Source organism: Anser cygnoides, chromosome 10 (genome assembly GCF_040182565.1).
Source record: "Anser cygnoides isolate HZ-2024a breed goose chromosome 10, Taihu_goose_T2T_genome, whole genome shotgun sequence".
In the NCBI taxonomy this organism is placed as follows: Eukaryota; Metazoa; Chordata; class Aves; order Anseriformes; family Anatidae; genus Anser; species Anser cygnoides.
The window spans coordinates 3,800,798-3,828,014 of record NC_089882.1 but is presented as its reverse complement, the minus strand read 5'-3'; the positions used below and the strand labels follow the sequence as shown (position 1 = coordinate 3,828,014).

Here is a 27,217-nt window from a genome sequence, read left to right as displayed (position 1 = left end):
ACAGGATCTAAATAAATGAGCATGTTTGCCTGTCTTACCCAATGTCTAATTAAATATGAAGATTACAGATGTACTTGAACTGAAAAATGAATGCTGATATATTTTCATTGAGATCTGGATTTATAATGAAATGATTTATTACTTTCAAATTAGAAGCATTAGAAGAAGTTACAGTGTTTGTACTTGTGATTGCAACAAACTGCTTATATTTGCATCTCATGTTTTTTATACAAACACCATCCCTCTTTTGTAGAAAATTGCTCTGAGATGATGATGTTGCCCTTCTGAGATTTTTTTCCCTATACCTTTTTAACTGAGTGCAATGCCTAGGGGAGAAGCTGAGCATTAATCTATTGCTTTTCTGGTTCCAGTAGCTGAACTCAATCTGAGGCTTGAAATGTCTTACTAAAAATAAGATTTGAGGTTGTTACAGCTGTTTTCTTGTCTATAGTTTTAATTTCTAATGAATTCTGTGAACTTGATTTAACATTAATATGAAGTTTGATATTTTTCCTTTCAAGAATATTTTTCCATTGCTCCTTAGGCTTAGAATATCTGTGGAAGCCCTAAGTGACGTTCGTCCCTCCCCAAAGTTGCTGATATGTGGACAGCAAAATGATAGACTTCTGCAGAAATCAAATACTATTTATCTTCGTGGCAATGAGATCGCTTAGAATTATCCAATGAGCAAGTTGATGTGCTGTATTTCAAGACACAAGACTGTGTGAGGAGAAGGGCAGGAAGACACAAAACTTTATGGTAGTTCATAAATGCAAAGGTATGTCACTGAGAAGGAGTAACAGAGAAAGGCTTCCAGGTGGTAAGCAGATGCATGTGTGGGGGTTCGTGCTCTGCAACTGGCATGGTTAAGCAGGGAGGTATTGCTCAGCCACGTTTCATGGAACCTAAAACAAGAAGATATTGAAGGAAAAAAAAAAAAAAGGATACAGTGATGGGGGAAAAAAAATAATATTTTGTGATTCACCTGGTATGAGGATCCCAGAATAGCTGTGTGTGAACAGAGCGCGGTGGCAGGTGAAGTTTATTTCCTGGAGATGAAGCAGAATTGCAAAAGAGGAAGAGAGGGCTGTGCTGTGTGTTAGCAGGCAGAGCCCATGGTCAGAGTGTTTGGTGTTAGTATGAGTTTTTTTCCATTTTTTGTCAGGATGAGACCTTGGGTGAACTACAAACTACAATCACTGGCACTAGAAGACTTTTCAGTCAGTTTTGTCTTGACTCATGCATGTTAGCTGCAGTACTGAGTAGATATCTGACAAATAAGTGAAAGCAAGAAAAAACTTGTTCATTTAGTTAAGACCTATGTAAATAATATCATATATTAGTGTGGGGAAAAATGTCATTTTTGCTCTGGATTTACTGTAATCGGGTATAAGAATAATATGCAATATAAATGTGTTTATACCTTAGAGTATCTTGTTAAACCATTTAAACTTAACTAATGTTTAGCTGTTTTGAAACTTTAATTAGCATTTAACAAGAAAGCAACAGTATAGCCAATTAGACATCTAAGCAATAACACACACACACTTCTATTTTCTAGCAATTAATTGATAACTAGTTTACCGTGGGCTAATAATTAAATGAGAAAACATTCTGAGCAAATTGAAAGCACTGATGCAAATGAGTTCTGCATTTATTCTTTTCAAATTCACTGACCACATTATCTAATCTGTCGGGAACAGAGAAATCCTGAATTATGCTAAATATATACTCAAGCCGACTAACCAACCCTTAAAGCAGCATTTGTCACTTTTTGGAAGCTTTAATCGCTCTGCTGAAGGGAAGTCCTAATGCAGCGCCAAGGCTTGGTGGTTAAATGTGGTGGGACCACCGGTGCGAGGGCAGCTGGTGCTCTGTGCCCCCGTTGATCTGTTGCCTGGCTGGCGGATCAGCTCCTCTCTGCTTCTTCTGCTGGAGACAGCGACCCCAGGCACAAGCAGCAGGACGTGTGTGTGTCCTTCCCAAGAAGAAAAAAATCTCAACCGAGTCTGAAGACAAAGGGGTCACCGTTTCAGCTACGCTAGTGCTGGCAGCAGACAACTTCTGTGTTCTGCCAACTGAAAAATAAATGAAATGTTTGACAAAGAAGAATATGAGTTGGCAAAATCAGTTGGTACATTCTGTACATGAAAATTGAAGACATTTTTCTACTGAATGCAGCAGTGATCACGGGGAATAGCTCCATACAAACAGGAAGCATCCCCATCGCTTGTATTTGAAGCAGAGCAATCTCCAGAACATGGAGGAGAAAGTCTCATTTTGTCTTGAAGTTCATCTATTTGATATCTTCCTCATCTGGACAGGCAGTAAGGTGAAATTGCCTGAGGTCTATTAAGCTTTAAACACAAGCCATCTGTTCAAACAAAACGCTCCCCAAAAGGTAGTGTTTCCCAATACCACCATTACCCCTGAGCACTGCAAAACTGCTGTGTCAATATGCAGGGCATAAGCAAGGCCTGACCGTTTCGATTGCCTTTCCAGCACAGTGAAACTGGAAAATAATAAGGCGACACCAGGTATTTTAAAAGACTTGAAAGAAATGAAGCAATGTTTTCAATTATTTATTGTTTTAAATATTTTAATTATTTATTTTAGTATAATTTATTTAGATAATTGTCTTATCTAAATTAGGAGGTGCTGTTTTACTAGTGTGAAATCAGTACCTGGGACCTCATGGCAGTACTTCAGTAAGTATTGTGTAATATAATAACTTGTGTTGAAATTTTAATGTGCTGTGTTTTCACCCATGAGTGCAGATTATGAAGAATTAAAAACATTTGTTGTGTTTGGTTCCTTACTGAAGACTCGAATCCTACTTCGCATGTATGCACAGCCTTAGGAAAGGAGCGGGTGGCAGACCCTGAGAACAAACCCTAGAAGCATCCATCAGAGCTGCAGCTCCTGTGAGCGAAGGTCACTGCTGTCCCCACCAGGTAACCTCCCCGGGGGGCAAGCACCCCATTTCGGGCTGCTCTGCTCCTCGAGACCCCATCCACTCTTTGCTTTATGGACTCTCCTGACTGCTATAACTGTAATTTCTCTAGATGGATTTTTGTCAAGTCATTTATAGACAAGATGAGTAATGACATGTCACTTCCTTCTTTATTTAAAAAGTAGTATTTACCAGTATCCACAGCAAGAGTTTCCTATTTGAAGCAGTCTCTCGAATTCTTTCTGAGCTGAGAAACAGATAATACTGAATGTAACAGACATTTTGGGATATTTCATGTCAAAGAAATATGGTAGAATTACAGAATAAGTATTGATTCACATTTATCACTGTTTCATAACATTTTTTTATTAAACTTTATTTAATCCTTGCTTTCCAACTCATTACTTTGTCTCTGGTTGTGACAGACTTTTATGATTTATTATGACCTCTTAATAGATACACATTTTGAGTTACAGAAAGGTAGAGCCATATTAGTTCTTTCAATCTTCTCTAGTGCCAATATAGGATTACTTTGGGAAATGCTTGCTTAAAATGCTTCCAAAAGCTTTTTTCTAGTTTGAAATAACTCCCGTGGTGGGGTGTACAGCAACTCAACTATCATTTGAAGAAGAGGTTTCTGTAAGGGAGCTCAGGTACTCAGACTTTCCTCTTCCTCTGGAGCATCACACGCCTCGGTGTCGGAGCATCTTCTGCCTTAGAATTGGGGGTTATGGACTTGTAATGTTCAGAAATAAGGGCAAAGCAGACCTTATCCTCACAAACTTTCATTCCCAACAGCTGTTGCTAATGCAAATATCTCCGTATCATATATATGCAGCTATAATTTGAAATTATAAGTAGTGCCTACATTTACTGGTATTTACTGCACAGACATAAATAGAGATAAAATTAACTGGAAAATAAAATAGAAGGAGGTTTATATCTCATGTAGATGTCAGTGCTAACTTGAATTTATTTTGGTCTGATTAAGTATTGCATATAATTATTCATCAAACTATACATTCAGCAAAAACAGTCTGATTTAGTAACTAGAAGAAAAATATTGAAAAATATGTTATTTATTAAATAGGAAATAATCTTAAGAAGTCATCAAAAGAGTTGCTGTCTGTAGTAAGTTTAAAAAAAAAATAAAAAAAAAAATCTGACACAACTATCCTGGATGCTTTGGGTAAAAAGATAATTATTCTTTTATGGGCAGGCTGGAAGTTCTGAAATTTGGAGACATGGTGAATTGCCATAATGATCACATAAGGGATATAACTGTTTTATTTGTGGAGTTTCTAGACTTTTTAACTTTTATTTATATGTCGTAACTCATTTACTTGTGATTAGTTCAGATCTCCCTTCAGAGCTGTTGAGTGGCTGCTGTGACTGCCACATGCGTGGCTATCTGGAGCGCAGCTTCACAGGGCTGGCGTCTGGGGGCTCCCAGTCTGCGTGCTGCAAATGAGCACAAAACACCCACTTTGATACTGATGGCTTCTGGCTAGTGCTATTTCATAGTGGGCTTGATTTGATCTGTCTTTGTAAAGCTGTAGTTGCTCTTAAAAATCCCCAAAGCTGACGGATCTTCGGAATCCCCAAGAACCACCTTTTGATCCTCTGGAGTTTCATCTGGTCCCGTTTGAAATCAAGGACAAGGAAGGCTTTGTGCAAGCTCCTGTTAAGAGCAAGATATTACAAGTGTCCCGGAGTAAGTGGCAGCGCTCGGCAGCTTGAAGCCAATCGACAGAGAGCTCGCGGTGATTAATGGGCCCCAGTCTGCCCCGAGCCCCCAGTGTACCCTTGAGTGAAAGCAGGAAATTACTGCCGCCTTTCCTATGGAGTAATCTTCTTTAGCTCTTCATCTGTAAGCCTGCTTTGAGAGGAAGGGTGTTGTGCATCCTTTGCAGGAGTCTCTAATTGAAAGATGTTTTTCTGGCAGAAAGGGAAATTCAAGGAAAAAAAAAAACCAAACCTCTAGGTGGGCAAACTGAACTCTGTGGCTTAAGTTTAGAAAACAGACATTTATTTGGAATTTTTGAACCTGCAGGAAAAAAACCTTCAGGAAAAATAGCACAGAGAAATACACATGTGGCAGTGTGATTTGCAGGCTGCCAACTTAATCATCTCGTTTAATCAGTGGGATGATAATATGAGTGTCAGCTGAATACTCTCTGAATGCTGGCCACGTTGTGGTAAGCTGCCTTTTGTGAACCAACAGTAGTTTGATCGTCAGCACGCTTGGCTTTGAGCCCTCAGCTCCCGGTGAATTACAGCACCTCACTGTCAGTGACAAAGACCTAGAAGACATTCATATTTTATACTCTCATAACAGTAGGATGTCTGAGAAATGCACTGACTAAAGGAGTTATCAGACGATCAGCATCATTTAAGACCCCTTTATGCCCTGGGAATATCATTAAAGTAGTTTAGTGCAATAGAGAAACTCTTTTCTGATGGGGACAAAGAGCGTGTTCTGAACACTGAGGTTTACAACTAAAACATTTTCTAATCAAATGGCCATTTTACACTCCTTAATTTAAGCAAATTTAACCAAAACTCCCTTTAGTGCTTGAAGGCTTTCTATACCCTTTCTTCTATTCCATTACCAAAGTTTACAGGCCGTGCAGCGTTCTTTCAGAGAAATACCTGAGCCGTGTTTCCCTGGCAGCATCCTGCTCTCACTGTGTGCTGTCTCGAGCTCCTCCAGCCTCTCCTGGCTCTGCTCCTGCCCTCTGCATCTCCCGAGTGCTGGTGTGGAGCACTCATGCAAAGCTGCCTTTTAGATGCAACTTCACACGTCTCTCCCTGTTGAGGACTACTCCATGGGTCCTGAGGTTTGCTTTTTCCTCATCAGTTGCTTCCTCGTTTTGTCCGACTGCTACAACTTTCTCTCTCTTTCTCTCTTTTTTGCATTTACACTATGTGAAGCCCGATACCTGGTTGTAAGCTGAGAAAGCAACACGCTACCTGATGTTTGCAATCAATGTGTCTGTGCTTTTCTTTTGGGTGGATCACTGGGTAACTCAGATTTTTGCTCTATACTAAGCCTAGACATTTTCCAAGATTCTCTGAAAATATTGATTAACCTTTTTGTTTGTGAGGCTATGGCTGTGAAATGCTGGTGTGGGTTTTTCTTTTTTTATCATTGTTTTTATTATTATTATTTTATAAGCTTCTCTGTGTTTTCCTGGAACCAGGCCAGCCTGGAAGCTAACAGTGAGATGAACTTTGCTATGTCAACATTAACCCTGAGATCTGCATACTGGATAGAAACCACTTTGTACATTTGCATCTATTTTCTGTTTTTCATTACTATTCAAATATTCCAGCAGATTCTGCATTTCAACAAGTAATGTCTGAGGTATGTATGTACTCATAGCTATTCTTATAGGAATGCTTCATGAATTTGTCACTTTATGTTGAAAGAATGAAGCAAACTTGCCGCATCCCTGGGAGGGCTCATTGGATGTCTCATGTTTGCAGAATTGCTCCTCTTGCACATGGGAATCGTCTCCACTGGTCACTCCAGCATCTCTTACCACTTGCCAGGATTTCTCCTTTTCTTCCAGCAGGGTGCATTGCAGTAGTACTGATTGCAGCAGTGCTGTTTCCTTGCAGTAGGTTTCCTTGATGCTAACCCCGCTTTTTCATTTTTGTGCATAAACAGTGTGGTTTTGTTTCTGTTTTGTAGTGGATTGTTTTCAGGAAAATCATTACTACACATGTAAAGACCAGGCGGATCCTTCTTTCTATAAGATATGCAAAGCATAATCTCCAGCTGAGATGCAATTAGCTAAAGCCTCTGCTGTCTCAGACAAAAGGGGCTCTCAGCCCACCTGTGGAACACGTTCCTGGCGGAGCAGCAGCGCCGTGCCAGAGGTGGGAGGGCTGCCCCCTGCACTGCTGCTGGGGACGAGGGGACAGCGAGGGGGCTTCTGGGCACTGCTCCGCTGCCCCTGGCTGCACCAGCAGCTGCTAGGTTGACTATTTGCAAACCTAATGGTATTCCAAATGCCGCCAGTGGCTTTTTACATTTAGGAAAAGAAAAATGCTTTTCTGGTTCTTGTGACAAATTTGCATGCTAACAAAGTATTTTGTGTAACTTTCCAGTTTCTACATAAGCAGATACCCAGGGATGCCGTGTTTTACAGGAGTTCAGTTGTCTGCCTTAATCAGCGTCTTGGAATACCTCATCTCATGCAGCAGTCACGGAAGATGAAAGCAGGAGGAGCTGATCCTGTTGCGAGAGGTGTTTTGAAATCCGGTGTTTTGGCACCTGTTCGCATCTCTGTCTTGATAGATGATTATCTTCTAAGAAAAATTTCCTGGGGTGGAAGCCATTCCCAGTTCTCCCTACATCAGTAATTCTCTATAAGAGGCTAAAATATCACCCTGATTTTAGGTTGTCTGACTCCCCCCACCCCCCAAATATTTGCAAATCTGTAACCAGACAGGGTATGAATGTTTTACTTGGTAAAGCAGCATTTGTTGTCCTTGGGTTGTGAGTGCATCTCCATTGTGTCAAGGAATCCCCGGGTGGGAATAGCACTGGTTCTGAATTGCTTGAACAAAGCCCATGTTGTGCGCTTTGTTTCTCATACTCAGTGCCCGTGCATGGGATCTGAAGGCATATGCAAATAAAAAATGCAATTAAGATCAGAGAGTTTGCAGCTGTTAAACAATTTAATCCTATAGCTTAGAAAACCCATGGCATAGCAAAGTCCGTGATAAAATATAGCTATTATGGCCTTTAAATCAAAGATTCCTGACAGTCTAGTAATGGGCTATCGTGCTCCCAGTGGCAGCCGTTTGCAGCGGCAGCAGCCAGGCACTGCCTGTCGCTGACCCGGGCCGGTGTGCAGACGGGTTCCTCGGAGGCGGCATACAGAGCAGGAGGAGCGGGCACGCCAGTAAAGATGCTGGACTTCCACAAAAAGCTGAAGGCGCAGAGCCTTGAACGGGGTAGTTGCAGGCAATGACATTGCAAACGCGTCGGGTAACAGCTGATGGCTGTGAGGGCTTTTTGCTTTGTAATTGGATGGGACTTAAGTGTTTGTTCTTGCTGTGTTGAATATTTCAATAAACATCCTCACTCTCCAGAATGGAGGGGGTCAAGGTCAGCTACTCCAGGAGATGTCATTAATAACTGTTTTTGTAGATTTTCTTGTGCTTTAAAGGCTTCAGAAGAGCCTGCATCTTAGGTATTCTGGCCCGGACCTTAGGAGCTGCTTTAATGCTGTGTACAGGGAAATTATCTGTGTGCTGGACTGATACATGTAGTCAGGTGCTCTGCCAGGCTGAGGCCAACAGGAGCCAGACAGGGATAAGCCTCCATTTTTCTGTCACCTTTTATGTTGTTTTTATCAGCTTCCAAAGTGAATCTCAGTGAAAATCTCCTGAATCTCCCCTGGCTAGCACAAACATATATTTATCCCGAGTTCCTGAGAATGTTTCTGCGTTGTTCACTTAAGAGCCTTATACGAGATGCTTTTCTTCACTCCAAGGGTGCAATGAATTTCCAAAGGGTGGATTTTTAATGTGACTTACAGATTTGTTTGCCCCATCCACATTTTTTGGTATGTTGCTTACCTATGTATTTAGAAATGTGTAATTATGTGCACTGTGGTACCTGTGCAGTTCCTAGAACTTGCTCACGCTAATCACACTGAACTGTCCTTTGGTAATTGCTTTGCAAATTTTGGTGCACGATAAATTTTACTTTATGCAAACAGCCTTGGGAAATCCTTCACCAGTCTTTGAAGTCTAACTCATGCTCACACCCTGGGCTTCCCGTCCCCACCCCACATGTTTCTGCCCTGCTTGTGCTGCTTGGTTCCCAGTACAACCTCCAGTGTCCCCCTGAGCACCAGCTTGCAGGGGCAGGGGGCTGTTAATGAAGCACAGGAGTCTACATGCAAAGGAAGGGTGATGCACCCACCTAACCCTGCGAACTTGCATTTGCACAAAGCAAAGCCTCTGTGTGAAAGGATGCTCTGGGGCTGCAAAGCAGGGGGTGCTTGGGAATGGCTGTGTGCAGCGGTGGAGCAGGCAACATCTGCAGCTGGCGTGTTTCACAGGTCAGCTTTGGAAAGCCTTCTAAGCAAAACTGTTCACTCCATTTACATTGTACTTCTATTTCAAACAGTTCATTTAAAGTGACGTCAGGCATACATCAAGCAAATTGCTTAGAAGAACAAAACTGTCAGACAACTATAAATTAAAGCGAGTTATATCAGAGTTTATGGTTTCTTCAACTTGTAATATACCTTGCAGCTTTAGCATAGTAGTTGGTCTCATAGTAAGACAGCAGTTGACAGGATTATATTTTATTTTAAGAAGTATATATATTAAGAATTCTATTTGCTGCTTTCTTCTTCTTGTCCTTCAGTTTATGTCTTGGAAACAAATGGATATGAAACTTGGCCTTCCTTGTATCTCACTTGGCTCCCCTGCCATTCACTCATTCTTTCCATTTTCCTGTCCACGTTATGGCACCCAGCAGAGAACTGCTGGTCCTTTACCACTGCCACTTCATAACTGACAGTTGGAGGTCAAGAGTGTGGGCTCTGACGGTACCACTGGGAACACCAGGCCAAGCCTCTTGGTGCAGGAACTAATCATGGACGGTCATTTCATGGACAAAAAGAAAAAAAAACAAACAAAAAACAACGATCAGCTCAGACTTATTGGAGTTTATCTGATACTTCTTCACACAGTGATACAAAAAGAGTTGAATTGAAAGCTGCTTTACATCAAGCCCCCCAGGCTGCCGTGGCGTTCCTTGGGGTGGTGGCTGGAGCACAGCAGTGGGGCTGGGAGCTCCCTGCAGCCTCAGGTGCTCCCAAATCCAGGCTGACACTGGAGCATCGCCACAGGCACCCACCGGCCACCAGCGTCTGGCAGTTTGTAACTAACCCAGAGCTTTGCTCGCTGCTGTACTGCTGCAGCCTGCCTCTGCGTGGAGCCGTGATGGTGGCACTGGTATGGTGCGATAATATAGAGATACATTCTTATAGATTTTTATTTTATGTATGTATTATATATAGTTCTTGTTTGGACTGAAAAATCGGCAAGCCCTGTATTGGATATGAATATAGCTTTTAGGATATAGCACGATGCAGCCCTGATATTAAATGTGTATCCCATGGTGTCCCCCAGTATAAAAAATATTTGCTCACACAGTCCTGTAGTCCTATGAGAAAATGCCCTGCAGAATATTCTGAATGATTCCATGCACTCAGGCTTCTGAATATAGATTTTTTTCTCTTTTATTTATTACTTTTTTCTTGTTCTTGAATCATGCTTGCTGTGGTCCTTCAATTACAGACTGTGGAGGTCACTAGAACATGATTAAAAATGATAAATAAAAGATATTGTGGAGAAAAAAAAAATCAATATAACACTGACTGAAAATATAGTGAAGGTGTAATACTGTGCCCTTGTGCTTGCAAGTTGTTATTGGCCAGCACCCTAGTGAAATCTCTTTCCTGCTGTAATTGTCTCCTTGGGTGGTGCCCATAATGGATTATTCCTGGGTTTTCTTGATAATGTTTTAAACAACTATCATTAAATTTCCAGAGGGTTAGAAATAAAAAGGCCTAAATTTCTGAGATGTTATATGTCTTCTATGATAGGCTATGAGCTGTGGTAAATAACACATGGTTTAGGTGCTTACCCAATTTGCAGTGCAGGAATCACTGTCGTACCCCCAGAAATGTATGTGAACTTCTAATATTGTTTCCTGCAGGAAATGTGTAGATGCTCAAAACATTTCTGGGACTGAAAGTGTCACTTCTTAAAAATTAAAGCAGTTCTGATCACTTTTATGATTTTTTGTCAGGGTTGTTTCTGAAGTTTTACTCATGTTTGGTGAATTTGGTTTTGTTTGTTTTGAAACAACTTTTTCTTTTATAAATTTGAATTAATAACAGTTATAAAAATAGATTAAAGGTTCAAGAAATTCTCAAAATTTCTTGAGAGAAAGAATGCATTGTGCCTCATTTATTTGCAACGCTCCCTTACTTTTGCAGGGTGGACAGCTGGGATGACACAAAAGTCCCGTTCTTGCCAACACCTGGAGGACCTGACAATGGCTAAGCTGAACTAGATCCTGCTGTATCTGAAGCATATGGAGCCATAGCTAATATTTGTCCGGTCCTCCTGTACAGCCCAGACCAGGGTAAGTCAAATTTTCCCACTCAGGCGATTCAGGCCCGGTTTGGGACCAGCCCTGCTGCCCGCAGGCGGCCCTCTCCCTCCTGTGTGCTAGGCCGGGCCCTGGCGGCGGGCAGCGGAGGGCAGCTGAGGGGTGCACCCAGAGCAAGTGCCACAAAATGGAGGCACAGGGAGGCCCCTCATCTCTGTCCGAGTTCCCAAGCAGCGCTGTAATAAGAACAAACAGCAGCACAAGAGCAGCTAGTACTTCGTCTTTGCTATTAGCCTGGCTCTGACATTCGGCTGTTCCCCAGAGCGGTGGTCCCCAAGTGAAGCTGCAGCAGATAGGACATTGTTTAACGGTGTTCACAGTTTGTGAATTGATCGAAAGAATCGGACAGAACCTGTTCCTTTACCCTGAGGGCTGCCCAGCTCTGCTGTTAGCAAGGAGCTGAGCTCTCCTAAGCGCCGCCTTGCTGCTTGGTACAAACAGAAGTGCTGCTGATGAATTAACAGCAGTGCTTTCCCTGACTGCTCTTACTCGTGAGGATATTTCCTTAGAAACTCAACAGTAAATCATTATTTGTGCATTCAGAAGTGGGAGAGACAAGCTCATATACATTCCTTATGTGCGGAGGGATCTGTCCAGGTACTCGCGTGCTCCCTCCATTACTGTAATACGTGCTTTATTTCACCAGCTTGTGCATCTCACAGAGAAACGGACCTATCAATTTATCTGGTCATTTATAGTTCTCCTTCCATTTCTGTGTTATCTACTGTATTTCAACCATTTACGTACTGCACTAAAACCTTTTTTTTTTGTTCAGAAAATATTTTTGGTATATCCTTAAAACGTAAATTGCAGCCGATATAGAAGAACAACCTTCTCGGTAAACTTTCTCAGCCAGGAGTAAAAATATCTTTTTCAGATGAGCTTTTTTTTTTTTTTTTAAGCATCTTAGGGTAACTACCATCAGCAAAACCTGCAGTTATAGCAGGTCCTTGATAGGCCTGCATGTGAGGGTTACACAGCTTTTCATCCCCAGCCAGATGCTCCTGGCTGTTCCCCGTCTGGGCAGGGCCTGGCATCTCTGGGTCAGCAGCAGAGCGCTGCAGCCTCGGCTTCAGGCGGTCAGACCCGCTCCTGTGCTGTTAGGTTGGCCCTTGAAGTTTCGCATTCCAAATTTTTCCAGTACCGCCTCAGCATTATGCTGAGACTTGTCTCACTCCTGAGACAGGAAGAATTACAGAAAAGCTTCCAGAAGTTGAGCAAAAGATGTACAAAACTAGGGTCAAAGGGGTTCTAGTGAAAACGTAGGAGCTGAAAACATTTGGGTCCTTAAACACAGCCTCGAGAGGAGAATAATGCTCTGCCTAAACTTTGTTTTCTGTCTAGAATGTGCAGCCCTTAAGATGTTGTCTTTTCTGCAGCTCTGAATTATGAATGGCCTTCGCTTTTTCTACCTTGCAATTCAACAAAAAAAAAACAGAAGAGTAGAGGGTGAGTGAGAAATCCCAATGGAAACGGGTAGAATTGTAGCATGTTTTCAAAAAAAAAAAAAAACAACAATGCCAACAAAAAACAAACCAATAAAAAAAACACATTACAGTAAGCATATTTCTCTTGCGTTCATTAAGCTGTTTCTAATGAGACCAGCCACTGGCACAGTGCCTGTAGACAGGAGGGCTGCCTACCCTGGCCTTTAAGGGCCGGGCTCGTTCCCCGTGTCCCCCATGTAGCACGCTGTTGCATGTGCACATGTGGATGCAGCACGAGTCCACCGAAGCGTCGCGCTTTGTTATGCTCTTTGGAGAGCTGTGCTGGAGAGAATTCACTGAAGGAAAGTCAACGTAAGCTTCTTACCCTTAAAAAAGGCATCCTTCATGATAGGAATGAAATCAGTGTTAGCCTTCTGTCTTTTGCTTTAAGCTCTCCTGCCTGCTGCTGAATACCTCCAGGATAAAAGATGTGTTTAAGATGAAGCAGAGAGAAGCAGTACATAAAAAGCATTAAAACTCACAAAGCTCAGCAAGAGGCAAGGGATCTTTTACCCCATTCAAAGTGTTTCACTAAGTGAAAAAGTGACAAACTTCTGGTTCATTCCGGCGCCGTCCCTAATGAGATTGCCAAATGGGCTGGAGCGTTCATGAGCCAGTCAGCTGGATCAATTTGTGTTTGGCTGCTTCGTAAAACGCAGTGACAATAAACTTGCTGTTACAGAGACAATTCCCAGGGAAGCTATTTAAAAATTGCAGGCTCTGTTCAGAGTGCCCAGCTTTACGCTAGAGGAAGTCCTTTGACTTCCATGGAGCTGCTTGTGCTTTCCCCTGTTGTAAATCTGAGGAGGCTATAGGATTTTCCCTGGCTGTGGGATTGTTGCCACTTCACCTTTGGGCAGAAACTCTGTTAAACAGCAGATACAGGACGGACAGTGGGAGTGGTAAAATGCACAAAGACACTTTCACCCATAAGCATGCTTGCTTGTCTTTCTGCCACCTTGTTATTTCAAACCTGGTGTTTACAATTATTCCCATAGCATCCACCAGACTGCATGAAAACTGAGCTAAAAAATGCAACATATGATGAGGTGCACACCATGGAAAATGCTGAATGTAGTAGCAGCTTGGGTAAAATACAGAGGCGTGCCCAGGTAACAGTTTTTTCTTTTCTGAGTGTATAAAAGCCCGAAACGATCTGTTTCCTAGTGATTCTCCAGGAAGGCAAACCAAAGGCTGCCTGTCGTCTTTGCATCCCTGATTAGGTCTGCTAGAAAGCAATTATGGCTGATATAAAGTGGCAGGGAGAGATTGTTTTTGTTTTTTGACGGTAAATAGGTAAAATAAGGGCTAAAGAAATACAATATCTAATTATTCAATTTTTGTGTGCAGTGAAGTTTAAAGCATTTTGCGACTTTCTGGACTGGCATTGTCAGCTACTTCTTTCTGAGACAAAATGAAACGTAGATTTCTAATGCTGCTTCGGTTCATGTGAAAGTAGTAAGTTGTTAACGTTCGTACTGGGTCTGGAAATGAAGCCAGTAAGCTGGCCATCAGCCAGGAGCTGTATCCAAACATAATGAGTGTTACAGGAGAAAACCCTAGAACTGCAGGAAATGGGGAAAGGTTAGAAATGGTCACCATAGTAATAGAATGTACTTAGGCTTTAATTGAAATAAAACTTGTATTAAACTAAGGGAAATTTCTCAGTCTCTTATGCTAATATTTAACTAGAGAAATGGATTTGTTCAGAAATGTGTGTAATTCAGATCCCTCTGACAACCTTCTGCTTCTCTTTCAAAGCTGACTGTTTCAAAAGCTTTAAAAATTGTGTTTAATATAATGCTTTTCGAGTAAAAGTTTTCCACAGATGTAAAAAAGACATATGTGAGGCCATCCAATTTTAAGTAGAACAAGTATTAACACTCTGCTTGTGAATGTTTTATGTGAAAATACATGGAGTTAATTTTTAAAAGTGGTAGCCTGGGAAGAGGTTCCTGCTAGGTGACCGCTATGAGAATGTTGGCTACTGTGCATAAGAGTAAGTATAGCTGTTTTACCAGTTTATTCAAGGTTTTAATATGACAATGAAAGTTTTAAATTATAGAAGGTTCTTTTGTGGTGTCTTAAGACTACATGTATTGTTCGTAATGTTTAAAATTTTCCTGTTTTTGGCAGGAAAGTTCTCACTAGTTAAAGACTAATACAGGATATATGGAATGTCTTTTTTTTTTTTTTTAATTCAGTGCAATTCAGATGGAAATTAACTCATCAGTTAATTTCTGCTCTCTGTGGGAGATATGGCATTTCCTTCTTACTGAACATTTTGGTGTTTTTAGTCAATTTTGATCTTTCTGGTATCTGGGAAGAGTTGGTCCTAGGAAGAGGTGCTCTGCACCTTGCTGATTATAAATTAAACATGAAAGATTAAGTATACAACTTCTGTAGGTGGTTCTTACATGTTACAGATTTGATATAATTTTAATATTTACTGTGTATTATCTGGAAGTGGATATATATGACATCTTGCAAAATTGATCACGTTTTATGGCCCCTCCTGAAATGTCAGTATGTCTTCTCCAAGTACCACTTTATCATTACTTCATACATTTTTAAAATCAAAAGGAATTGCTGTGATAATACAGTCAGATCTCGTGCATAATACAAGCCATATGATGCCTCTACATTTCATCACCTTTTTTTCCTGGTGCTGTAGCATATAGAATCACAGAATCCTGGAATGGCTTGGCTCGGAAGGGACCTTAAAGACCACCTAGTTCCACCCCCCTGCCGTGACTCAGCTCAGTGAGTAGGTTTCAGTTTTTTGCGTTTTTGCCATAGTATGTTATCATGGCTATTTCTGTCCCATGCTCAGCTGAGGTCACTGCTCAGATGTTTGATATTTACCGGTGTTTTTGACACCAAAGGGCCCTGATCATCCAAAGCACTGAACTATTTGCTTAACTTCTGTTCCAAGAGCAGTCCTATTGACATCAATGTATGAATTTAAGCTTATAATTAAGTGCATGGAGTCAAAGGTAAGCAATCAAATATGTCATAAATGGTGAACAATTACTCAAGAATTAATCATGGTTCAATAAAATCATGGTAAAAAAAGATCTGCATATAACTACTCATTTTAATCATGGTCTAAGGTATAAAGCAGTTTTTTCTTTTCTCTGTCCCATAAGGAAAAGTCCATTCTGTTTTTCCACTTTGTATAAAAATAAATGTAGTTCTTCACTGGCTTGATAAGAATGAAATTATAATTCAATTTTCCTTAGACTTTCTCTGTGCTATGCTATAGGTGTATAGGTGTAAAACTCATAGCTATTTGGTTTACATTTATACCTCTCACATTGCCTATTGCCTTCTGGAATTGTTTTACTGGAGTGTGTCTGTTGGTGTGCAATTATTCAGACCTGTTCCAATCTGAAGAGGGGAAAAGGTAGAAAATTCCTGTGAAGTGTATGATCAGATGTAATTTTCTTTTTGCAGAACTCCAGCAAAAAAGGAAACTCTGCATGTTCCAATATTTCCATTATCTTAGAAGATCACTCTCTGGTGGCAGTTGTCAAATAAATTGTTAAAAGTATAGTGATATTCTACATCTGATTTTGATTCTTTTTCAACACAATTTACTGCTTATTTCCCCCGTATTTTACTCTCACTTGCAAGACTTAGTGGAACAATTTTTTTCTTAAATAATAGTTGAATTGTCTATGATGTGGTGTGTGTCAAAGAAAATGAGAGCTATAGGGAAAGTTTTGATCTCAAGAGCTACCTTCACTCACTGGGATTACCTCCTGGCATGTGCTACTTATGTAGAGAAGACATAGCTCATAATATATCCTGAGAGCCTTTCAGGTGGGCAGTTTTCTGAAGATGAGCAGAATCAGGGAATATCAAGAAGAAATGCTCTGAGCCATTGCTTTGAACTCATTGATCTCAGATTCCATTTCATTAATTTATTTTACTAATTGTTATTAATTATTTTATTAATTGTTATTAATGTGGTCTTCCATTAATACTCAACTTTCTCATAACAACTTTCTTGCAAGGATAACTTCTTGTTTTTACAGTGCTGAACCTCAGTAATTGGTAAAGGCCGCGTTTACAGGAAGCCAAGTGGGAAAGTTGCCTGACTTTCCAGGTTTTGCTGTGGCTGTGAGCTGATTGCTGTGTGTGTAGCTACTGTTTTTATTTACACCATCTAAGCCTGGAATTATGCTACTAATCTTCAGGGGGTTACTGTAGACATTCACCTTTTTAACATAGAACTGGAATTGTTCTGAAGTTCCAATAAACATGAAAAGGTAACTGATTTCTTTCCCACAGAGGGAAACGCAAAACACCTGCAACACCAAGTATGTTGCAGAAATGATTCAAGGTAAAACGCAGATATTTTTATACCTCTCTTTATATCAATACTACTTTAAAATTCCAATGATGCTCAGCCAAATATACCTGAGAGAAAGTAAATATAAGTAATTATTAAACATATTTTCTCTGTCTGTCTGAGGTTTTAATTGACACACTCAGCCTATGACTTCTGTTTAGTATGATAATGGAAACCTGTACTAGTCAATGTGAGTGAGGCTGAGAAAGCTTCTTTCGTTGACAATACTTAAAGATGCGTAAATAAAATTATTAACTGACATTTAAAAGGAATCATCAAGAATTCCCAGCACAACTAGAGACCTGGAGAAGTGTTGACCACAATTAAGGTAGGATGCCAGGGGAGTAGAAGCTGGAAGAGAGAACCTGTTTCTTAAGCTGGTAAGTTTTTTTTTTCTTGTACAAACTCTGGAATGAATTTAAACAGTAATATTTAAACCAGGATAACCTTGGTGTGGAGATGCTTCTTCTAGGAGGAGATTTAGATTGAACTAAAAGTTACTGTATTGATCAACTTCTCTGTGATGGCCAGGTCCACCAAACTTATTTTTAAAGGCATGTTTATTCCCAGTACAATTAGCAGAAATATTTGTTTAATTATTTGAAGAGGAGGAAAGTACCTATGGCACTTGCGCAAATACTGCTGGGTGCTTTATGAAACATTTAAAGTGAACAGAGCATCGATAACTGAGTTTTATGAACATTAACATTGGATCTCTGTATTACAGGAGCCTTTGGCACTACTAATTTGACAGTAATCACATATGAATACAGTCATCTTCTTGTTACATGTGAAGTATTTCAGATTTATGCCAGTGTCAATATGGGCATTTCAGCTTGCAACCTTATTTCATATTCCCTTTGTCCACTGCTAGTTGGTGAAAGGTATGATGCTCATATTAACTGATCTAGTCACTTCGTCACCCTTAAGCACTGATCTGTCTATAACCTTTTTAATAATATTTAATGTCATTCTTGGAGGTTGTAACAGAAACCTGCATTTTGGCCTTATTTCAGTTTAGTAAAACTGCTAACACATTTTTATCTGTTGCTAATACTTTTTTGAAAGGGAAGACGAGCAAAAAAAATAATTCTCTTATCCGAGTTGTCTTAAGTATTTTACTTGCTGTTGAATATTTCAGTAAAAAGAGCTTCTTGTACTGGAATCAAAGGCTATTTTGAAGATACTGGTCTCTTTTTAAGACGTAAAATGTATTAAAGCAGGACTTCATGATCCAAGCATTTATGGAGCAGATTCTGATCCCTTCTGATGAGTGAGAAGGGGAAGTTGCTACATTCCACTTCCTCCAGGCTTACCCTGGAGCAGTAAGCTACTGCAGGCTTGCAGGTCTCTTACTGGGATCAAAATCTTGCTCAGCACCAGAGTAAGAAGGCAGTGTGCAAGTGAAAGGCTCACAGGTAATTGCTCAGATCTGGGGCACACTTTTCATGGGTGCATAGCCTGTGAGAATTGCCTTAATTCATCTCTGTCTCTGCCATCCAAACCCTATTCAGAATTGCTGTGCTAACCTGAAATTGAGTTAACTTGACAGGCAGAGAGTAGCATTGTTATTGGCTGAATATCATTAATTTTGATGTGACATATTTCTTACTAATGGGAACATTTATATTATCTGTATTTGCAAAAAGCAGGAGGAAAAAAAATCTACTACAACAGTATCAATATTTCAAGGGGAGGCAATGCAGTAGGGAACACTGTGGTTTCTGTAGCATTGCTTTTATTGATTGTTATAGGTATAAAAAAGAAAACATTTTCACCTTTTTTCTCTGCTTTTTCATTCAGAGACTGCTAATGTATGTGAAGAAGAAAATTAACATAATGAGGAAAAAATATGAGAAGGCAACTGTAGCACCATGAATAATCCTGAAACTATATATAAATGTACATATTTGGGCAAAGTGAGTACTATGTATTATAAAGACATCAACAGGAAAGTAGAGCTTAAAGCAGACTTAGGGACAGTAATAAAACCGACGAACGCTTACACAGGAGTGATTTGCATTTGTTGTGGGTTGGATGTGCAGGCCTGGCTTGCTCAGCTTCTTGTGCTGTGAAAAACTGAACTGGTGTGTGTGGAGTGACACTGGATGGCGTATGTCTGAATATAACAGAATTTGGCCCTACAACCGCAGTGAACACGTGGAACAAAGCAAGGTCTTTGCTTGTGGTGCCCCAGCAGGGCTGGGGTTAGGTGGTGCTGGAGGAGTGCTGCCCCACCGGTGTGCAGCGCCTGCAGCGCTGTCTGTGGGCTCCGTGGTTGGGCTCCTCTCTTGGTCGCCTCTCCCCAGGAAACCCGAGGGCATTCTGCACCAAAGGGCTTTTCTGTTAACTCTGGTAATGGATGTGCTCCATGGTCTTTACTCTTGTAAACGAGAGCAGGAGATGACCTGTGAAACCGATGAAGGTGCTGGCGAGTGGAAAGTGGGACCAGAATTAGAGCTGGGCTGGAAGGTTAAAAGGAGCAGCTGGTAAGAAGCGGTAAGCCATGCTCTCTGTCCTGTGAGACTGGCCTTCAGTATAAAAGAAAGGAAACTTCAATACTGAAAGAAAGTGAATCTACTGAAAAAGGGGAAAAAAAAATGGTGCTAGGTAATATTGCTACAAGTAACACCTTTGGTGCTCCCTGCAGCAGGTGGTGAGCCGGTGCTGGAAGCTGGAAAATGGCTTTCTACAGGGCTGGGTAAGGTGTTGAGCATTGTGTGTCTGATATTCCGAGCTGGTGCGCCTGCTCCTAGATCATCTTTGGATTAGCTCTTCTTTAAATAAAATATTAAACTTTAAGCAAGGAGAGTAATGAAGTAAATAACATACAATGGAGGAGCAGGGATCCAAGTGTCGTAGAGGTATGGCACAGTACAGCAGCTCTCTTTCCTCTGTGTCCCTCAAAGAAAAGTTGGGTTTTATTGAATGAAGGTTATGGAGAAGATGGATTTATACGTAGCATTAAACCTTAGAAGGAAAGGGGACTGAAATATCATTATTTATAAAACTCCTGGTATTTGTCTTCTGTATTGATAACAGGGTAAAAATTAACATCATACAGCCAGTCACATATGTGATACATTCTTTTTTCTGATTTTGCAAAGCATAAGAGGCGAATAATTCAGTCCTCCATGTGATGTTTCAGCATGTATTTTCACCTCAGGTTTTGAGATTTTCAATTACATTTTGCTAGTATGAGAGACATTTATTGCAACTTAACACCCCTCCATGCCCCCCACGCACCCTTTGTATCACCTTTTCACAAGGAGAAATGCTAAACTTGAACTTGCAATCTCCTAAGAATAGCATGGAAGCTTTCCATGTGAGAGGAATGAAAAGTGTTTTCAGGGCTATGTGGAGTCTAAATAGTTGCCACAATGGTGATTGAGAGGAATGTTATTTTATGAAGGGAAAAACCCATTTCTCAGCAGAACTAAAATTAATCTGTGCCAGTAGAAAAAGACACAATGAAGTTCTCCATTGTAGTTTACTCCCAGAAAAAACGATTTTCTAGTAAAAATTTGTGGACGAGAAAGCTATAGACCTAAAGTCCTTTAGATGGCAGTCTCCACAGATGTCAAAAGAATCAAAATCTTCAAGCAGATCTAGAAAATCTGGGAAAACTTCACTCTCTGCCATAGGTCAGCCCGTAAGTGCTGCAGATCTTTGCCCCTGCTGTCTCTTTTCAAGTCTTTGCTTCAGCTTAGGATCTTTAAATGTTTTATCAGATTTCAGTCTACATATGATGTTGTGCATCTTTAAGTCTGTTTATAAGACAGTTAAAAGGCTGAAGTATATATTGATGACCTTAAGTAATTCAGCCACAATTTTATTTAAAATATCCAGGCACACGCTTCATCATTGTCCTGACATGAATACCTGATTATTTTTTATCCTTCAGCATAGCCTGCAGCCCTGTGGTTTACGAACATATTTACATATGAATAATAAAAGTTTTCCGTAATGTTCACCAAGAGGAAATATTGGGTGGGATCTCATGGAATACCAACTGAGTTGGACTTGATGATCAAGAGTTGGACTTGATGATCCTTAAGGGTCCCTTCCAACTCAGGATATTCTATGATTCTATGATTCTAACTGTGTAATTGCATTAGTGGGAGTGTGGTTTGGGGACCTATAGAGGAGAGAGATCGTGGCATGGTGCGAGCTTGGGGTCTGTGGTTTAAATTCATGCAAGTTAGGTACCAAGCTGCTCCCTTGTAGGCACCTACAACAAAAGCCCTCTGGTTCTTGGGGGCGAGGAGCTGCACTTTTCCTTGCTAACTCTGTGTTTCTAGAAGTTAATCTGTCTCAATGTTTGAAGCCTGACTTCAGGCACTTCAATTTTTTCTTTCATGCCCAAATCCAATATTTTAAGTCTGTGTCAAGAGCAGAGTCTTCTGGACTTGCCTCAAAAAAAAAAAAAGTAGGCTTGGCAATGAGAGTGTGAATTGTAGCAAGATTTCAATTTTTCCTTTCCAAATGTTGTTCCTGTGATTCTCAGATATAATCCTTAACATTAGCCACGTTTGTTATTACTGGATGTGTATGTCTGAAGCTCTCTTCTGTGACACAGGGCGGGTTGATAAGGCTGAGCATGGTGTAGCTGGTGCTCAGCTGACTGATGCTTTGGGCTCCTCAGATCTACCCTTATGATGGATCGTGTGCATTAAAAGCCTATTTGTGACACCACTCTTGTCAAAGATTATCTTGTGTTGTAAAAGCCTTCTAAGGATTATGTGTGCTTTATTTTTCCAGTGACAGCTTACCTAACTTTGCTTTCATTAAAAAATATGATTCTGTAAAGTGCTTGGGAATAATGTTTTTAAGAGACTGCAGTTTATTACTGAAAATTTCAAAGTGGAAATATTTAGCCAATTATTAAATTAAAGTTGATTATTAATCCCAGAGAGATAATTACCAAGGTTTGAGGCAATTTATCTTCTATTTGAAATAGATTTTCACTTCTATTCACAATAGGTCTAAGTTTTATTTGTCACTTAGATCCATGGCTGTTACTGCAAAGAATTGCATTGTCATGCAAAGTACAAAATGTTTCTTTGAAGTTGACCATAAATATATTGGCAACGTGTTAGCTGAATTCTTCATAAAAGCATGCTGTCTTTAAGGAGTAATCTGTCCCTTCTTGCATCATAGGCAAATTTCCTTTGAGTAAGTAGTACTATCACAGCAGCAAGGAAGAACACTGTATGTAGCAACTAAACTGAAATATAATTTTACTCCCAAAAAGCATAGGTTATATTGAACTTTATATATACATACAGTAGTGTAATAAAATGCTTATAGTGATACTTAAAAGCTATAATGGCAAAAGACAATATAAGTGATGTCAGCTCTTCGGCAGAGTTAATATTCTGTCTGCAAGTATGTTTTTTTTTTTTTTCAGCGTGTGTAGTGGTTGTGGGTATTTTAACCCTTAAGTCTAGAAAACGAGTGCCTCAGTAATGGGTGAATTAAACGTACATCAATGCATTAATCTAGATTTTGTCTGCTATACTGTGGTATGCTAAATACAAAGGATCTGTGAATGTTATGAATGTTTATGCTTAAACATGGTTACAAATCATCTGTGAAATAGCTTTTTTAGATATTTGAATCATAAATTCCAACTTAATTACTCTGGAAGTGAAAGTGATAGCAATGCACTTCAACACTAAATGGTACCGGGAGGGCTGGAGCCTGCGGATACCCAGCGGAGCGCAGCACCTGTGAGAATTTCTTGTCAGCTGCATGCTTTTTTGATGAGGACTGTTGAGGGAATCAAGGTTATTTTCACTTTAATACTTTTCTAGAGGATGAAAATATATCCATGTTTTCCTAAAAGATGAGGAGTTAAATGCATCCATTGCAGAGAGGATGAATGCTCCCTGCTTCCCTTCCTCCTCACGAAAGGATCAGCTTGACAGGAGAATGCTGCTGCTTGTGTTCAGTCACTTTTCATCTTGGAATTCAAAGAGCATTATTTATAATCTCCTTTTCAGAAATTCGTAAAAATGCTTAATTTTCTTTTCAGCTTAATTTTATTCAGTATACTTACAGAAATGGTCAGGATGCTCAATGTGGTCCCCAACACCGCCAACTCCCCAAGATACTTCAGCATAGAAACATTTCCTCCAGGAGCTGAAGCACATGCTCTTCATTAACTCATACCGAACAAACCCACAGGGCTTCCCTTCATTGATAGCCTTTATGAGAAATCACTCTCTGTGTTTGGATGGCAGTGATATGAAGTACCAAGATGTACCAATTGTCTCCAATACTGATTGGAGAAAAAATGGGAAAGAAAAATTTAGCTAAAAGGTAGAATTTAGACGAATTCTGGCCTAAGTATATCTGCAAAGACTGCCATAGCACCTCGGCTCCAGCCCTTTCGTCACTTTGCTTGCATAAGATAAAAACCTCGATTGTAATATAAGCGTCACTGAAAAATTTCTGCTGTCATTAAATAAGCCTCAAGGAAGCTTTTTGCCTATGGCTAATGACCAGGTATGAATTTTTTCTTTTTTCCTTTTTTTTTTTTTTTCCTTCCTCCTCCAGAAGCTGCAATCAAGAAAACAATCCAATTACGTCTTTATTTGTGAATTACGCTTCAAACGTTGATTTCTTGTATGGCTGCTTCAGGAGTCCCTGAGCAAGCAGCAGGACAGCAGCCTGGTCCCTCCCGCAGCCTGGTGCGGACAGCACGCGCCGAGAAGCAGCATCTCGTCTCCTACGGTAGGTGAGCCAAGGCATCGGCATCCCATTGGAGCCGAGGGGATAACCAACAGCCCCACGGGCACCCTGGCTGCAGGAGGGTGTCCAGGAGGGCTGCAAATCCCAGTAGGACCAGCAAAGTCCAGATCTCACTCTGGTTTGGATGTCAGAGTCCCTGTGGCCCCGGACTGCCGGGGCAGAGAGCAGCATTTCTGCCTAAAGGGTCAAGAGGGAACTGGCTGTGGGGCCGGGCATAGGCGCACCTGGAAACTTGTGTTCTCCAAGAGTGATTCGATGCTGATTCCCTTTCACATGGTCAACAGGCACGGCTCAGACAGGCAGCAGCTGAACCAAGCTGACTGCCCAGCCGGGCTCTGCTTTTAGAGCCGCGCTGCTTCTGCAGTCCGGGGCACCGACGGTGCTTAGCAGTCCCGGCGGTAGTGAGCAGGCATTAACTAATTAAACCTTCCCTCTTCTGTAGGAGGGAGGTAAATATTTATTGTCTCGTTTCAGAGTTAAGGCAACATGAGATAAGACAGCATAATGATAAATGATGAACAAGAACCGCTGCGGTGCCTGGCCAAGAGCGAGGCCAAGCACAGAACTGGCACAGCTCCTGCCAAGGCTGAGCAGTGCAGGATCAAGTCTTACTCTCCTAATTACATACTGTCTGATGTTTTAAGTCCTTTTTTCATCTGTCGCTAACAAGATTTGTGTAACATAGTAACTGTTATTTTGGTAAATTGCAGTTTTTTTTTTTTTAACTTTGCTGCTACTTTCTGTTTTAGAAAGAGTTCTTGGACCTTCACCAGATGTGATAAAGTTTGCACATGATGTGGTTTGAAGAAATCCTTACCGGAGTCATTCCGATCCCCGTAAGAGAGGCGCAGGTCTGGGTACAGCAGGAAGCTGTTTGTATTTTCTGTACAAACAGACACACCGCACCCGCTGGGGAGAAGCCGTAGATTGCTTTGAGGGAGCCCTCAGCTTGCGGGCTTTTTCTCTCCAAAACAGCAATTGTATTACCATTAATAAACTCTCCTTGCAAATCTAGGCTGAAATAAGGCTAGAATTTCATTCATCAGTGCTTACTGCTTAAGGCAGTGCTGCCTTCTTATGGTCTCCCCACAGACACGTAGTGCTTTCCTGGGGATAGAATATTGAGCAGAAATTGCTTCCAATCTTCTGTAGGACCGAGGCGTGGGAATGGGTTTGTGCTTTGGCTGCTTTCATACTGCCAGCTTATGAAAAATAACAAAGCAAGCAGCCAAGTTGAGGAAACAAATAGGATATTATATAGTTTATTCATATGTGCTGCCTTCCATCCCATTTGTCACCATTTCATCCCACCTGCTGCTGAAAAAGATTCTGTGGCTGAGAGATGCCTTCAAGGCGTCGTTGGCACGCTCATGCTACAAGTGAATATCAATATCTGCGTTGAATAGCCTAAATGTATTTTAAACAAGACATTTCCAAATTATTGCGGTGTGGCTGTGTATGGGGCTCTGCAGAACACCAATTAAGAGTCTGTCAGCATTTGCAGCATGATCCATTGTGAAAATTTATTCCAAGTAGAAATTTGGCATGCAACAACCAAGACTAGGAATTCTCCCCTTCCATTTTTCTCTTCCTTTTTTGTCCTGGAAAACAATATCTGATGCTCTAACTGCTAAATTATTTAAGATTAAAAAATGTTCTATGTGAGTAAAGCAAAGAGATGGGTGTTTCAGAGCTGTACAATGGCTCTATGACTCTTTGACACAGCCCAGGGAGACAGTATGCAGAAGAGAATTTTGAGCATAGAAAGTTTCATATGAAGTAGATGCACAACATTTGGAGGAATAGAAGTATCTGCAGCTAGAGCAGAACACCAAAGGTGGTGTTCCTCCTACAGTTATCAGACCTTCATGCTTTTCATGTGGGAGAGATGCTATTTGGTGAAATGCAGTCTGAGTTTGATCATCAGGCTAGCCACAGGTGGTACTAACCCACACAGCAGCCATTTCATTGTGCTCTTCCCCTAATGGTGTTTGTTGCTGTGTTTTCTGTTGAGGTCTGCACTGTCTAGCTCGTGATCTATTGTAGGATGAAAATTGTTGTACAGAAACCTATTCCTAATTTAGCATACGTGAGATCTCTAAAGTCACTGAGGGTTCAGTGCTCTTCAGTCCTGTGATAGCTGTGAAGGTGCCATATTTCTGGAAGTCTGGGAGAACTGAGTTGTATGGAGGCAGGCAGACCCTTCTTCAGGCTGCTGAATCTCTCTGGAAATACTAACGGCTGTGGCTAGAGTGAGAGGAGTTAACAGATGAGCCAACTCAGCTTAGGAAAAGCGAAGAAGTGCCAGAGAAGAAGCACAGCTTTATATGAGGTAAGGGAGGTGACTTTCTACTTGTTTTATATATGTATATACTTATTCTGATTTGGAATTACAGAGAAAAGCATAATGGAGGAAAAAATTCTGAACAAGGTGAGCTGTATTTTTCTCAAAGCAGCCAAGGGGTCTATCAGAGAGTAAATTGTAGAATCACAGAATATCCTGAGTTGGAAGAGACCAAAAGGAGCATCAAGTCCAACTCCTCGACCAACTTTCTTTTGGATGATTAAAGGAACTATGATTTGGCACACAATCTGCCCGTTTCATTCTTTCTAATGCTGAGCATTGCAAGCTGGAAAGACTTTTCCGCCTTATGAGCTCTGCTTTGCCAGCTCCGTTAGCCACCTCTGTGGGCAATTTGCAAACTGCAGATCACTGGTTAGTGTAAGATGTTCCTCAAGTATTTGTCCAGGTTCTCATCGCTGGTAAGTACTGATAAAAACAGCTGCAAGCAATGAAAGGAGCCGGCAAAAAGTGCTGTGATGGGGTTGCTGGTATGCGAGGACTAGCGCAGCAGGGCTTTCCTGAGCTACTGGACGTCATTCAGAGGATGAGAATTTTGAGATTATAATTCCTGAAATCTAGTCATTGAACCACAAGGAAAAAGGAAATCCTGAAGAGCATTGGCCTGCAGCAAGGTAGGATACACATATTTAAAATAAATCAAGTACTTTACTGCAACAGCAGCAAAAAGGAAGGGTGCTAGGGTTGAACAGAGGGAGTACAGGTACAACTGTAGCTTGTAAAGTGGGATATTTTAATGGCCTACAATTCATCTGCAGCAAGTGTTTTATCTATTATAGTAGTGCTGTTAAGGTTATTATACACCTCAGAATTGAGTTTTGTTCTGAAATCTGCAGTGCAGAGTCTCTGATTTCATCCATATTCAAAATTAATTCACTTACATACTGACATTTCTGCTTTTAGTAGTGGCACATATTTTTGGGAATACTTCTGTAAAAGAGAAAGGAGTTTGTGTGAAATGAGAAACTTATGTTAAAAATACAATTCCCCTTGCTTTACACACCAAATTCTTGTTTTGTTTGCTAGCAATCATATGCATTGTAGTCAATAAATACCATAATCAGCAGAGGACTACAGTTCCTGATGTCTG

General features: G+C 40.8%; 1 long non-coding RNA gene across 1 annotated transcript; it reads left to right on the top strand.

The window, feature by feature from the left end:
* The first annotated feature begins 16,129 nt into the window (after positions 1-16,129).
* Positions 16,130-25,766, top strand: LOC106036728 (uncharacterized). Its single transcript, XR_001207594.3, has 4 exons — positions 16,130-17,893; positions 18,813-18,928; positions 23,571-23,747; positions 24,515-25,766. It is a non-coding gene; the product is annotated as an uncharacterized lncRNA (long non-coding RNA).
* The last annotated feature ends 1,451 nt before the right edge of the window (positions 25,767-27,217 follow it).